The 15,972-nt window shown below is 37.3% G+C and overlaps 1 protein-coding gene across 1 annotated transcript in view; it reads left to right on the top strand.

The window, feature by feature from the left end:
- Positions 1–15,972, top strand: part of LOC101849658 (serine/threonine-protein kinase D3) — a gene marked incomplete in the record, with an annotated part of 184,041 nt that overhangs the window by 160,784 nt on the left and 7,285 nt on the right.

Below are 15,972 nucleotides of genomic sequence, written 5' to 3'. Positions count from 1 at the left end.
CTCACACTCTCTCTATCTTTTTCTCTTTCTCTATCTCTCCCACTTTCTCTCTCTCTTTCTGTGTCTCCCCCCCACTTTCCCTCTCTCTTTCTCTCTCTCTCTCTCCCACTTTCCCTCACTCTTTCTCCCACTGTCTCTCTTTCTCCCTCTTTGTCTCTCTCCCTTCCTCTCTCTCCCTCTCTCTCTCTCTCTCTGTTTTCTCTCTCTCTCTCTCTCTCTCTCTCTCTCTCTCTCTCTCATGCTCTCTCTTATGCTCTCACTGACCCACCCACTGCCAGCTCCCCCTCCGGTAGGGCTCTATTATATAGATCGCTACTGCATTTATACCTAGCTCATACATATATAGGATGCCAGTTTTCCGGTTATGTTTAGATTTCCAGAAATCTCAAATGCTTCAGACTTTTCTTTCTTCTTTTTTTTTTAATCATGCTTATTTTTGCGCCCAACTTTCGGGGATTAAATTTTTAAATTTCTGGGAGTCTGGCCAATTTCATGTGCTGCAGCTTTCTCGTAAGGTTGCTTCAACTTAAAGAGATTCATATCAAGCTTTGCAGCATCATCTGCTTAATACCATCAGACATTTCAACATTTGTATAGTTTCCCTGCACTCATGATTCAGTGTCTGTACATAAACATTTACCATTTTCTTTAATGTTTTTTTTTTGTTGTTGTTGTTAGTGTGGGTGAGGGAACATTCCACCCCCCACACCCTACTTAAGCCAGTAACTGTGCACTGAGGAATACCATGTCTAAATCTACAACGAAAGAAATGCGTCACTTTCGTCTGTTTAGTGTTCCCTTTTTTTGACAGACATAAACTTTTACCTTGAGCCCCATTACTCATGTTCATAAGAACATAAGTTGGGTCATTATGTAAGGGTATTTGTGCACCTCACAGCGCGCACTGAGAATGCAGTCTCATTCAATCTGGTTAATGATTGGATTTGAGCAGATCATTCCCGACAATAGCAAAGTTCGGAATGAGAAACACAAAGTGTAGCTTTCTTTGTGAAATGCACTTGCTAAATCTTCTGCAGTGCCAAATGAGTGTCGAGACGAAGGAGAGAGCTTTGTAGTTTTCTCTAGATCAAGAGTGAAAAGAATGAAATGAAGAAAGTTAAAAAAGATTTTGAATCTTAATCCTCTCCTGTTCAGCGCTGGGGGAAAGAATGTGCTTTTGTATCAGTGTACAGTACAAGGAGGGTTAAGTAGGGATGGTGCAAATGATTACATTTAACAAGAGATCTGAATTAAGTGTTCAATTACCCCTCTTCCCCCCCCCCCCTCCCTCGTAGTTCACCCCCCAAATCTCTCTCTCTCTCTCTCTCTCTCTCTCTCTCTCTCTCTCTCTCTTTCTCTCTCTCTCTCTCTCTCCCTCTCTCTCTCTCTCTCCCTCTCTCTCTCCCTTTCTCTCTCTCTCCCCCTCCCTCTCTCCCTTTCTCTCTCTCTCCCCCTCCCTCTCTCCCTCTCTCCCTCCCTCTCTCCCTCTCTCTCTCTGTCTCTCTCTCGCGCGCACGTGCGCGCTCTCTCCCTCTCCCCCTCTCTCTCCGTCTCCCTCCCTCTTCCTCTCCATCTGCCCCCCTCCCCTCATGATCTGTCTGTCTGCCCTTTGTGATTCCAATATGTTCTACAAATCATTGTGTATAGTTTGTATCTAAAGATCTCAAGAGATCTGAGCCATCAGTGAAGCAATCTCTGACCTCAAAGCTCAAATGTAATCAGTATTTGGGACGTAGGTAATTGTTTCCTCTAACAAAGAAATGTTTTTATCGTTAAAAGAAGATCCAAGAGATAATACTAAAAAAATTGTGACGCCCATACATGATTTATCTTTGAAAGGGGGTGGGTGGGTGGGAGCTACATCTGAAAAAAAATCCTAACTGGAATTGTATTCGCTGCAACAAAAAATTCAAAAGGTTTAAGTTTGTTTAACTGTAAATTCTTGTGGTGCAATATCAGATGAACTCTCTGTATTGTGGGAAGAGTTTCGGCTTAGTCTTCTTATCTGATCCCATTACTGGTTGGGTCCAAGCTTGAGTGACATGTGAAGACGGATGTTATACACTTTGTTGTTGGCCACATTCATTGTGCCTTAATGATTACACAAGAAGGGCTACTGCAGTGTTCCTGGTTTTTGACTGTGTTTTTTTTTGTACTGTGTACATAGCACACAGCTGTTGTTGGTCACCCTCTCGATCACAGCTGGGAGGCTCGAGGTCATCATTATTTTTTTTGTTTCTTTTGATTGAGTGGAAAAGTGTAGTGATCACCATTTTATGTTGTCGGTCAGAACACTGTCATGCAGCAGTGATTTTTTAATATTTGTTTTATGATCTCTCTGTGGGAGCTTCATATAAGGTTGTGACCGAGTCGCGGCTATTTTTATTTAATGGAAATTTTAGAAATACGAACCAGTCCAGGGGTTTCAGTTTCCTTTTGGCTAAAAGTCTGTAACTTTGTGGTCAAAAGTACTCGCTGAAGAGTGGCGAAGATTGAAACTAATTCTATTAGAATAATATGTTCTCTGTCAGAGTTGTGTTTTCCTGTTTTTCCTTTTGCCTGTACAATGGCTGGTCTGCTCAGTAACTTTGACCATCAGCCTTGCTGGCTCCTCCGCCATTCTGTTTCTCTTTCACAAATGCAGACGATGCTTGTTGGTTTATTCAAGCCTCTATGTTTGTGAAACAGCTGAATAGCTTTTAGATTGCAAAACACTTCATTACATACAAGTTCATGTTACTACCCTAAACATTCCATCATTCTTGCTGTGGTTTCAAGTTCAATCAAAGAAGCACCTGAGGATAGTGTGATAGGTGTTTGTGTTTTGCCACCCTCCATCGTTTCAGAATCAGTGTGTCTTAGTTCCTCGCAAGTTTCGGCAGGTTCTTACTGTCAGCTGGCTGATGGCTTTCTTTGTTTTGACCTTTACCAATGTAGTCTGTGTCTATAAGGTCAATAGCTTGCTGTTGATTATGATTGTCAAGACAAGTAATATTTCCAGTGTATTGTGAGGCTCCAGCAAAGTCCTTCCACTCGGTTCAGTGTGACCGTTTTATGATAAGAAAGCCCCCCAAAGACTTTTAATAATATGGCTTTTAAGATTTTGTTGTTCCCTCTAGTGTCCTACTTTTTGTATTCAGACATGCCATCATCTGAGCTTGTTTATGCATTAGACCTTGGAGCAGTGATGAACTACTTTTCTTTTCTTCTAAATTGTTTAACTTCAGAGCTCAGGGTTTTTCCAATATCTCTTTTGGGTTGCTATGACAGTTTTTTCTAATAGAAGTTCTGAGGATTGGAGTTAGCGAGTCCGTTTTGCTCTGGGTTAGATATCTCCAAGTGCACATTGATAGAACATTATGTGATGGCCAAGTCATGATGTCTTCTGGTTGGGGAGGTTTACTAACTTTTAGAATTGCTGTATGGTTGAACACAGCTCCCACTGCAGAAGTAAGAGGGTGAATGAATATCAGTAGAGACGTGAGGGGAGTAAGGATAAGATGGTAGACCAACTATCTTAAACTGCCCTCTAGACTATATGCAAGCTGACCTGCGAGGAGGTGAAAACTTTTGGCAACTGTGCCCGGCTGCTTCAACCATTTGTCAAAACAAAAAGAGCCTTATGAGGGTTTGTTAGGCATATTTGATTCCCAAGCGTTTTCTCAAAGTTGATCATGAGAAGTCTTTTAGTCAATATATTGGTCTCGTGGACTGCACATGTATATTTTTTCTAGCTGTGTCTCATCATACACAGCTGTACCCATTGAATGATTTTGTGTGCATGGCTAGTACCACCATACAGTGCCAGTACTAAAATCGGTTCTATCTATGCTATTGAAATGATTTTGTCACGGCTTTTGATCTTTTTGTACCTATACTGTTGTCATGAACCATTGTATAACCATCTGTACAACATTTGGCATTTTGTGGTCGTTATATTTCTTGATTCTCAATTCTGTGTTGTCAGTCTTTTTCTTTTGCCTGTTGTAACTTTGTAAAAGTACAAATGTTGTTGATTATAACCAATATTCAGACAACTGGTCAAAGCTTTCAGTTACTTCTGTAAAAAACAATCCAACACCTTGACAAAAAAGCAATTTGATAGTTTCATGGCAATGCTACAGTACCATTTTTATTACCAGAAGCTCAATCAAAATGTGCTTTTAGGATGTAGTTATTTTAACACTAGACAAATAAGCTTCATATCTGTTGAATTGTCCAATGCTTTTTCTAAGCCAGGTTTATCCAGCAGCCCATAGACACACAGAAACACACACATGCGTGCACATGAGAAGGCTAAAAAATGTGTCTCAAATTCTTTTACGTTGGGAGCAGAGAAACATACAATTACAAAATACATGTTAGTGTTTATAAATGAGATTCAAAAGTTTTACCAACCTTGTTTCATTAGCAAAGTTTTGCTTTCGTATTTATTTTCTTTTGAAATGAAAGTGGTGTGGGAAACCCAGAAAATCTTGAAATGAAAGGTAAATGAGAATGTCAGTATGGAGGGATATCAGGTGATTCCGACAAGCCATAAACCCAGCTCACATTGCAATTGTTCTATGAACGCTTATATGAGTTAAAATAAGTGAAGGAAAGGGGAGAGGGAGGGAACTTTCAGTTTGACAATATTCTACCACTTTGTTAGTTTGTTTAAAGTCCTGTCTTTGGTTGTGGTTTTGGACAAGGCATCTCATGTTTCGTGAATGTTGGAGGGAGTTGTAAGTGCTGGTTGTTTCTCTTTCTGGAGAAGAATCGCAGAAACTGATGTACAGAAAAATGAGAAGACATGGAATAACATCAAGAGGCTAGCCCAGGATAGAGAAATGTGGAAAGTGTTTGTTCGTGGCCTATACCCCGGTGCAGGGTGAGAAAGGCAATGATGATTCTCTTTCAGTGTATGACGTGTTAATCTCTCTGGTGCTGAAAGTATCAAAACTTCTTTAGATATACTTGAAATAAGGCTTATTATTTCTCTTTGTTCATTAAGTCCACAATGAATATAGAGTTCTCTTGTCTTTTTTGTGTGCAAGAAAATGTTTGTGTCTGATAGACTGACAAGTAAGTGAAAGTGTGGTCTTGAATTGTTGTATCTAGTTATCCTGTTTTAAGAGTGCTATTCTGTTATAAGAAAAGGTCACAAATGAAATGTTGATGTATGCTTTTGAAGATAAAGGGATACCCGTTAATGTGTAACTGCTGTGGGAAAATGGAATTCTTTCTTATGTCTACGAGTTGAGACTGGTCTCATTTTAATTTAATGTCAGATCACTGGCTTCCTGTTAGCTCTGTGTACATAATATGTTTGGAAAAATATATATATATTATCCTTTCAAATATTAGAGATTCATAGACTTTTGTGGCATAGATAAAACACATGTAGAATGTATTTTGTAAGTTTAATTCTGTTTGATCACAACAAAGTGTTTAGTCCTAACAGTTGGTTTGGCCAGTGGTACTTTTGTGCTCAGTGATGGGTTATATTGGCAATCTTGGTTTACATATTTCTTTTCTTTTTCTTTTTTTAAAGTTTCAGCAACCTTTCTTCTTTTTTAAAATTTAATTATGAAGCTTTATCACAGATACTTTTAAATTCACCTGTTTCTACTTAGTTGTAGCTTAAATAGGATCACTTATGAATTGAAATAGATGTCACCCTCCTAGTTGTAGTAATGTGTTTGTGTGTATTTTGTCACTCTTTTGATTTTTGTCTTACTACCAACTGTTTGTCACTAGCTGGTTTTATGTTGTATGTTTTTGTCTTTAGCTCTATATTGTGCTTAATCAAAGTTAGTATTTTACTCTACCGAATGTCTGTCCCAAGATGTTGTTTACCAAAGTGTGTAGAACAGATCTTTATCTGAAGCATTTAGAGGAACTGCAGAGGCTTTTTGTTCTTGTAAGTGATGCAGAGAGTATCTGTGTATATATGCTTTCAGGATTTTTCTTCAAGGTGTGTTTTGAATTAATCAAATAATTCTTGTTGTTATTTTCTGTTTTTAAATTGTTATCTGTACATAATTTGAATTGAACTGGCACAGAAGAAACATTCTATTTTATTTACTAATTATACAATTGTACCTGTTTGTGGATCAATATTTATTTTTGTTACTTGTTTATGTGTATTTGGTTGTAGTTGTGGTTGGTTCCTTTTTAGGTTTTGACTGTTGTATAATTGTTGTCTGTGCTGCCTTTTTTTGTTTGCTTTTTTTTTTTCAAAAATCATAACTGTGATGTTCTGTGTCTTAAAATACCATTGATGATGGACTGAAAGTTATAATTTTGCCAAAAGCTTTAAGCACAGGCAGATTAAGAACTGCAGTCATATTAGTGAATGGTATCGACTTTGTTGCACTATGAATGATCTCACAACATACTAGATGGAAGTAACATCATTCTCCATGCTTCACTAGCTGTAAAATGGCTGATAGTTACAGATTCTTTCTTGAAACAATTCAGGGGTTGTTACTTTATAATAGCTTGTGTACTTAAGACATCAAACCTGTAGCTGATTTTTTTATCACACAAGTTTTTGTGAAATACACACACTAGATTTTTTTCAGTCTTTCTCATTGAACATTTTTCCCACTTACACACTGTATCTATAAGTCTGTCTTTTGATAGGAAAGAGCCAGGCAGAGTGTGAGCAAATCAAATCTCCATTTCATTCCATACATTTATCTCTGTGACGATGCTGGCAAAATACAGTGGATATAATAACTCTAAGAACCTGCCTGGGGCATTGAGGCCTTCAAGTAACCTAAGGACAATGAGAGAGAAACTTGTGCTTTAACTTTGACCATTCTAATTTTTTAAGTTTTTAACAGGGCTGATTTTTGCTGCCTTCAGTCATAGATCACTTGTTTGAAGGGGGACAAAATGGGTTTTTAATGCAGCTGCAAAAGTTCAGTAACAAATATTCGTGCAGTAGTTTTGTGGGCAGTTGCTAAATGGTTGCTAACTTTGTCAGTTTACTCTGCATGCAAATGCCCAATAAACATTATTTTGTTTTATCTGAGTGCTCTAGGTATATTGTACAGTTTAAACTAATATGTAAAATGATACCATTATTACTGACCTATTATTTTGTAGTATTTCTGTGGAAGTACATGTATAGAGTAAAATAAAACTGTAGGTACTCGAGCAGATTTATCAATATAAGTTGTAAAACTCTTGCACCCACCTAGAAAACTTTTCTTTTGTTCGGGATATAAAAGACAGTAGTGTCTGATTGAAACTGGCAGATAAGTGGGTGTGTGCTATACAAATAACTGAAAGTTGATTTAGAGAGATATTTGTCTGTGAACAGACATATGTCAGATTACTTGTGAATGTGAGGCAGTATTTTCAGTGTAGAACGTAACCGGTGTTTACATACAAACTTAATTCAGTCCCTTTCCACCTTTTAATGTTCACAGACTTACATTAGAATATACCTGTTTTCAATATGCTGGAGGGCACTAAACTCGATATATTTGAAAGGTGAATTTGATGTTTAGCTCATCTGAATGGATAAAATCTAGCACCGGTGTGCCATCACCCACTTGTTTTGTTTTCCTTTTTTTAAAACTGTTTCTGCCTGTTTAGTTTCTCTAAGATGCTTCTGCCACCTTCTATTTCTAACTGAAGTCCTTATTTTGATCAGTTTCTTTTGCAGACGTTGATAACTTGATCTATAGAAGGTTCTGATTGTATCTTTGAACATCATCTTAAAAACAAACGACTTATTTGTGGATTATCTATGTGCTTTCTTTTGCATTTGTTGTATGCATGAGCATGGACTGGTATTTATACAAGAACACATTTCATCTTCTCCTCTTGTGCATGCTTTAAAGGTATTCTGGAATGAAAAAGCTAGTGGGGAGCTTGCCTTGAGGTTGTTTTTTTATAGACGTTTGAATATACCCTGCAGAGGTGACTGCTTGGCTGTTCCTGCCCCATTCACCCCAATGGCTTATAACAATCTGACTGTGTTGCCTGCCTCAGCTGTTCAGTATACTGGGTGCCTCGTGGCTTGGTGCAAGTACTATGCTTACAATCATCAGCAGGTCTCACCAATGACTGCTAGTTTAACACTTCGTGAAGTTAGAAATTAGGTTTTGGTTTATTTCCAAATTAGAGTTGTGTTTTTAAACCCAAGTTAATTCACATTTTAAACTATAGTAGTGTTCTTATTTTCTGAAGAATATGACAACTTTCTTTGATTTACTTGAAACTAGTGCTCTTTGAGTATTTACAAGAATCAATTTAATTCAGTGTGATATGAAAGTGAGTTAGTAGAGAAAATGAAGTATTTGTCCTACTACCAAATATTTATCGTAAAATCTTTGAAAGAACTTGATATATTTAGATTGACTTTCAAAATTTTAGCATTATGAGATGTCTTGAATTCATTGCAGGAGAAATCTTTTCTTTTATGGTTTTAATAAGTGTTTTGCAGAAAGGCATGTGGTCACGAACACAGAAAAGAAAGGAAGAAAAAAAAAAGGAAAGAAGATCTACAAGTCATTGCTATTGTAACAACCAGTACCCGAATTTAGCAAGTAATGCTTCTTAACAATTTTGTCTAGCTTCCCCTGTACATGTTTTTCAGGCACAACAGACGATGATTATCGCAATAGTCTCAGAGGGTATCTATCAAAGGCCAGTGCTATATTAAGTGTAGGTGACCACTTTACGGGTGGCACTGCGGTGCGCAAGACAAATTCAACACCATGCTGAATACCCCAGGTAGAGACAGTCAAAAGGACCTTAAAAGCTGAGACTTGATCCATGGTCTACGCACAGAGAAATATTTGGAGTCTACCTTTTGTGTTTATGCTGACATTCCTTTTTGTAATTACCAAACCAAAACAAATCTTTACCTGATCATGAATGTATTAAAATAATGAGATTTTAATTTTTAAAAACATTTGTATAGGTGTAAGTGGTCACATTTGAGCTTAATTAGAGAAGGTTTTTAAATCATGTTCGAATAGCCGGAGGGAAGGGGGGGGGGGGGGGGGCGGCTCTGAACAACATCTTATTAGAACTGCAAAATTTAATTTTTAAATTTGTAAGTTGTCTCAACTTTATGAAAATTTTTCAACTGTTGTTGCCTTCAAAAGGTTGGCAATAACATACTTAGACTAAGAGAACATTGATGTGGACAAAACTGAAAATGAAGTCTGCGATGTTGGGAGAGCAATAGTGTGACTTCTTTGTAACATTATGTCGAAGAAACAACCAGTGAAAATTGCAATCTGGTGTTATGGGCACAGAAAATAAATGGGTGAATTTTCGCACTGATATTTTAAGGAAAATAGATGGGTGCAGGAACAGTTTGCAGTGTTTTTTTCACAAATCTTTCCAAACTTTTTTGTGTCTTGTCAGCTTCTGAGGGCGAGTAATGTTTTAATACGTTGACCGTCTTTTATTAATACGGTACTAATTCCATATGTGAATTCGTGTTAGTGCAATTTCAAGTCTTGGCAATGTGTGACTTCTAATGTTTGACAATGAATGCCTTATAGAAATGAAAGAAAGCAAAATGTCAGATGGGAATAATTGCTGAGAAGTCTTTTCTGCAGAGTGAAGTAACATGTGTACTCAACTGTCATATTTGTTGTTATGTCGTAAAATCATATCATGCCCCTGTTTGTTGTTGTTTTCAATTTGTTTCACCAGATGAAAAGGAAATACCATGCACTTTAATAATTAGATGATGTTGCATGCTCTTAACTGTGCTGAAATGTCGTCATCTCTGGCCGCAATACTTGTGAAACTTGATCAGTCACTGGGCTTTCTTTTGGTTTTGTGTGGGTGGTTGGCGGGTGCTCTGGTGTGGTTTGCTTATTCTTTCCTATCAAACACCTGTCATCTTTATCTCCCCTCCTTCTTTTTTGTGTTTGTTACTCTCTTGAGTAACACCTCTAATCTTTGGCACTTATATGACCTTAATGTGTTGCAAGTGCTGTAAAACTCTTACTAAACTTTTGGTTTTGTTGTTGATTTAATTTTTTCTGCAGAAGTTAATTTTCATATTTTTCTGTGTTTTTTTGATGTAGTGTACAGAACTTCCACTCTACTGACTTTTTAAGGTGTTCAGTATTTGAGAAAATTCCTGAGATATGTGTCACGGCACGGTGGAATCGGGCACCCGTCAATTTTGGGGTGTTTGGAGTTATTGGTATACTAGTTGCTTTGTCTTGCGTTTGATGAAAAAAATACATATCTATCTATTATAAAAATTGAAGAGTATGCAATTGAAAGAGATGTGGGTCACCCGGTGACACGGATAAAATAAACGAGAAAATAGCAGATGAGTTCCTAAGCTTGAGTGTCCTTTGAAACTGCTATTTACATTATTTGTGGATTTGTTCAACATTTGTCTATAAAATCCACACAGAAATGTGTTTTTAACTGGACGTAAAAGGTGTTTAGCTAAAAGTGGACAAATGCTGGTTTCTTCCATTTCATTATTTTGACGAATGTCTGATTTCACCATATTGCCACGCAAATGTAAAAAAAAAAAAAAAAAACAACCTGGTATAAGGAATGACAATAAGAGAGCTGGTCAGATGTTACTGTAGACCTGTTTGTCTTCATGAACTCACAAAATGTTGTTTTCCTTCTGGTGAACCGAAAGGCTTTTTACATTCCATATCTACCCACAAACACTCCACAGTAACACGCTCTGACAACTGTGTGCCTACTGGCGTTATGAGGAAATTGTGTGTGAAAGTGTATTGTTCGGGGTTTTTTATGGGGGGGGGGGTGTGCGGATTTTTTTTTCTTTCATTTTTATTCAAAGGTTTACATTTGGGTTATTGTAAAATTGTTGCTTGTTCGCGGCCCATCCTCAAAGATGCCTTTCATCAACTTGCTAAGATGTTGGCCAAAGTTGTTGGTCTAGTTTTTAGCAAATCAATAAAATCTTTCTTTATTCACAGATGGTTGGAGAGCACCACTTGTCTGTTGTATTATTTTAATTTCTCCTGGCACTCAGTTGAGGTTATCATATCGATGCGTGTCTCTTTTTCTCCCATAAAAGGAGAGAGAGAGAAAAAAAGAATTGTTCTCTTGGCATTCCACTAAACGTAGAATAATCTCTCTATCTCTCTCTGTCTGTCTCTTTCTGTCTCTGTCTCTCTCTGTCTCTGTCTCTCTCTCTCTCTTTCTCTCTCTCTCTCTCTTACTCCTTTTTTTCCTCTTTCTCTCCACTCTCCCCTACCCTTTCTCTCTCTCTCTCTCTCTCTATCTCTTTCTCTCTTTCATTCTCTTTCTTTTCTCTTTCACCCAATATACAGCAGCATGTGTGCAAGGAATGTATTCTGAAAGAAATAGTTTACCTCTTCTGTTTTTGGTGATAGCATTTCCTAACTGTACCATGTATGTTTAGATGTGTTGTTGTCATCTTTTCTTGGTTTTCTTATGTTGTATTTCTTTTATGTGTTTATTACGTCTGTAATCATGTTCAATATTCAGTGTTCAACCTCAATTCCTAAATACTGTATAGGTTTTTTTGGTGGGTTTTTGGTTTTGTCATAGGAGACCTTTTTATTGAGACATCAGTTGTTTTGGGGTTTGTTTTTTTACTTCATAAGAGTAAGGCCTCATTTTTCTAGCACTGAGCACTTAACTTTTTGAGGCTTCAAAACATTTCAAAAACAAGTAAAGATCATTTGGACCGTCTTTTTGCCTTAAAGTTTCTTAAGACACAAGTAGTGCGTCTATAGATCACTTTTGTTTATTCTTTCTTTTAGAACTGACGTTTTAGAAATACATGTTTGTGCCTTTTTTTTTTTTTCAAAATGAACTTGTTCATTTGTATACTGCAAATGAACATGTCCAGATTTCTGTCCTTGTGTTCACTTTTTCTTAAATACGGTTGATAATGATGGTGGCATCGTGTCTCAGCTTTTTCTCTCTACTTATCTTTATGTGTATCTGAGCACCAGTTGTTGGTCAAGAATTAAAGGGCTGGAATGAAACTTGAATTTTTACTTTGCAGCAACAAATTTGGTAAGAGTCGCAATGTAAAGTTGTGTACACATGTGTGTAATATTTTTAGCTCTATGCGAGTCTCTTTAGCTGGAATGTATGTCATGAAATGATTTGCCTTCATACATCCTAGATCATTTTCTCTTATTCATTTTTTATCTGGTGCACGAGTACAAGATCAGTCGTACTGTCATATGTATGTTTGAAAATCCACACCTTTTTTTCTTGTGTGTGATTCTGAGTGTATGTATGGATGTAGTAAGTCTGATTTTTCTCCTCTCTGCTAGCATTGCGCTATTTTTAGCATGTGTATGGTGGAAATTGTTTTCACAGATATCCCTTCCTTCCCCAGATCATTTATGTCATGCTGTTGAATTGTAACAATACTCTTATCGTCCAAATCACACCTTTCATTATCTGGTTATTTTCATGTATTCTGGACAATAAATGCTGCAAAATATTGACTTTTAGCTTTGCCTCACGGTGTTGTGCTTTTCTCACAGTGTGCTTTATTTTGTTGTTGAATTGATCAGCCCACATTATTCTTGTCTTTTTCTTGAATATCTCTTCTTATCAAAATCCCTTCTTGTGTTGTTGTTTGTCACGTTTTCTTTTTGTAGTCTCCTTTAATGGTTTCAGAGACCTTGATTTCTTCTTCCCTGTGGTCTATCCTGGTGAAGCATGCTATTGTGTCCAGCCTTTTATTTATTTTTTTTCCTTGTTGTTCTCAAACATTATTTCCTTGTGTCAAAGTGTTATATTTTGGGGTGGTAGAATCAGTTTGTAAGCTACTTATTCGAAACTGTAGGCCTGCTTATCCATACAAGTCAGGTTTTTTTTAATGTTTTTTTTTTAAAGTGGGTTGAAAAACAGAACTCCTGTGTGTCATTTGAGAAGGTAAAAATTAATGGTTTTTGTTTAAATAATTTCTTAGACCAAGTTTGAGTGGTCTGTAGTTTAGTATGAGACTGAAGTTAATTCCCATCTGTCACGCGAACAGAAATGATGCACAACTGAATTATAAAGATTTATATATGGTATATGAACTTATTTTATCACACATTCAGTCAAATGTACCAACTGATGAATGCATGTTTGTGGGTGGTTGGCAGGTGCTCTAGTGTGATTTGTTCCTTCTTTCCTCTCAAACCTGTTTCGTCTTTACCTCCCCTCCTTTTCTTTTTATGTTACTCACTGGTATCACCTCTAAGCTGTGGCACTTGTTGGACCTATTTGTGTTGCAAGTGCCGTAAAACTCTTACTAAAACTAAAACGAATACAAGTATCTATGGTTGCTTATTCACACATTACTTACTCCCTCGTGTGGTATCAGAAACAGAAACGGGTAATGCCGTTATTATTATTATTATTATTATTATTATTATTATTATTATTATTATTGTTGTTGTGGTTGTTGTTGTTGTTGTTATTATTATTATTATTATTATTATTATTATTATTATTATCACTTTTATCATTATTACTTTTATCATTATTACTTTTATCATAAGCTTGCTTCTAGTTCTATTTGTTTAACATCCCACCCCCACCGCTTTCAACCCCATCCCCATTCCTCCTTTGTTATATGGAACAGGACCACTGCACACGAGAAAGAAATGCGATCCTTGTAGTCGTGGAAGGGCTCGTAGATCCTCTTTGTCAGAGATGCACATATATCATTATTATTTGGTGGCCACATCGCTTTATGAATGCGGAGTTTACACGCGCACTTGCAGGCGCTCACGTGCACACGCACACGCATACAGATAGACACACACATACATACACACACACATACATACGCACATACACACACACATACGCGCGCTCACACACATACACACACACACACACACCACGATCCCTCTCTCTCTCTCTCTCTCTCTCTCTCTCTCTCTCTCTCTCTCTCTCTCTCTCTCTCTCTCTCTCTCTCTCTCTCTCTTTTTTTTTTCCCTCTCTCTCTCTCTCTCTCTCTCTCTTTATCTCTATCTCTCTGTCTCTCTTTATCTATCTATCTATCCTCCCCATCTCCCCCCCCTCTCTCTTTCTCTCTCTCTCTCTCTCTCTCTCTCTCTTTCTCTCTCTCTCTCTCTCTCTCTCTATCTATCTATCTATCTATCTCTCTATCTCTCTCTCGCGCGCTTCTTTGTCCATTTCCTCGTGAGAAGGAATGTTATTACAAAGGGTCGCTGTGATGTGGTCTGCTCCTGCCACTTCTTACCACTACAACAATTTGCTACCTTAGAATTACAACGTTCTATATGACATTTTTGGCCGGTTTGAGTTACTAAGACTGAGACCATGAGATCAGAAACCAAATTATGTTCTATCTTCCCTCTACCAAAATCGAAAGATATTTCGGAGTCGTTATCAAGATATTCAAAGCATCCGAAAAAGCTAAACATGTTGTGAAACTCCAGTTTATTTTTTTACGTCAAATTTCTCAAAACTAGGTAGCCTACTGAGCCGTTAGAACTTTCTACATCTTGGGTAGCGAGGTCGCTACCTCAGAATTACATAGTTTTATCTGCTCAGTTGCCTACATACTTTTGAGAAATGTGACGTCAATAATTTTGAGTTTCACGATAATAGTATGTCAAGCTTTTTCACCTGCAATTCTTTGATTATCTTGATAGCAACTCATCATAATCTCATGATTTTGATAGAGCATTTGATTTCTTATCTCATGGTCCTAGTAACTCAAAACGGCCAGAAATGTCAGATTCTCTGTAATTCGGTTGAAAAAAAAAATCTATTTTGCAACAGCAAAAACTACAGCCTCTCTACTTGTGGACTAGCACACATGAACATCTATACTCAAATGCACTGGTATGAGAAAAATCCACTGCGGTGTTTATATTATACCGTCGAACTTGCTCAAATGACCACTTAGCTAAGACAACCACTTGTACATATGCAACCAATTTCTTCTCTCCTTCCCCCTTTTTGCGTTTTTTTTTTTGTTTTGTTTGTTTGTTTGTTGGTTGGTTGGTTTGTTTGTAGTTGTTTGGGGGAGGGGCTGTTGCTGTTTGTTGTTTGTTTGTTTTTTATGGGTTTTTTAAAAAATCAAAATGACTGTTCAAGAGGAGTGACAGTCTAAGATGACCACTTTTCTCGTCGACAATGGAAGGTCGACTCGGACAGATTCGTCTGTATAGTATTATCATTTTTGTCTTCTTCTCCTTCTTTCTTCCTCCTTTCCTGCTAGCGTCAGAGCAAAGCTCCTTGCCTTTTTTTATAATGACGGTGATTGATTATGACAAATAACTGATCTTAGAGTGAGACACTTGTGATTATTATCCAACAATGCATTATACCAGTAGTTTTACAATGCCCCCTCCCCCCCTTTTTTCCGAAAAAAAAACTACATGTATTATTTTTTAACTACAACCTCATAAACCCTGATGCTTTTTTTTCCTACAAGGACCTTGAAATAAAATAATAACCTCATTGCTTTCCTATCAAACATCTGTCGCCTTTTACTATCCTACTTCTTTTCAGTGTATGTCCATTCCCAAAGGGGGGACATTTCTCGTTCTTATGCACAGAAGAATTGTAAATGGGCTGATTCAACAATGTCATGCTCATAACTGTGCCTGAACGACAACAGGGGCCCGATTCCCTGTAAAGACTTCTCTGTTGACATCCACCCCTTGGCACTCATATGACCTAATGCAGCTGCGAGCGCCGTAAAACCTCTACTTTTTTTTTTTTTATAATAATAATAAAAATTCTGCGCCAAGGACTGTATAGCCCTCTTAATGAGTTGTTTGTTTGGTTTTAGAACGAGTAGAACAAACTCGTATGAGTGCGAAACAAGACAGTTTGATTGTGAAGGAAAAAATGTAAGTTACTGTGTGCTGAAAACCAAGTTTTTTTATTTAATTGTTATTGGGTATGTGCTTGAGGGGTGGCATTTTAGGTCTTGCGTGTTTTCTTTTGTGTGTGTGTCTGTGTGTGTGTGTGTGTGTGTGTGTGTGTGTGTGA

The sequence above is a fragment of the Aplysia californica genome, unplaced genomic scaffold, assembly GCF_000002075.1.
Source record: "Aplysia californica isolate F4 #8 unplaced genomic scaffold, AplCal3.0 scaffold00003, whole genome shotgun sequence".
NCBI classification, from domain to species: domain Eukaryota; kingdom Metazoa; phylum Mollusca; class Gastropoda; order Aplysiida; family Aplysiidae; genus Aplysia; species Aplysia californica.
This window is presented reverse-complemented; position numbering and strand designations above follow the sequence as displayed.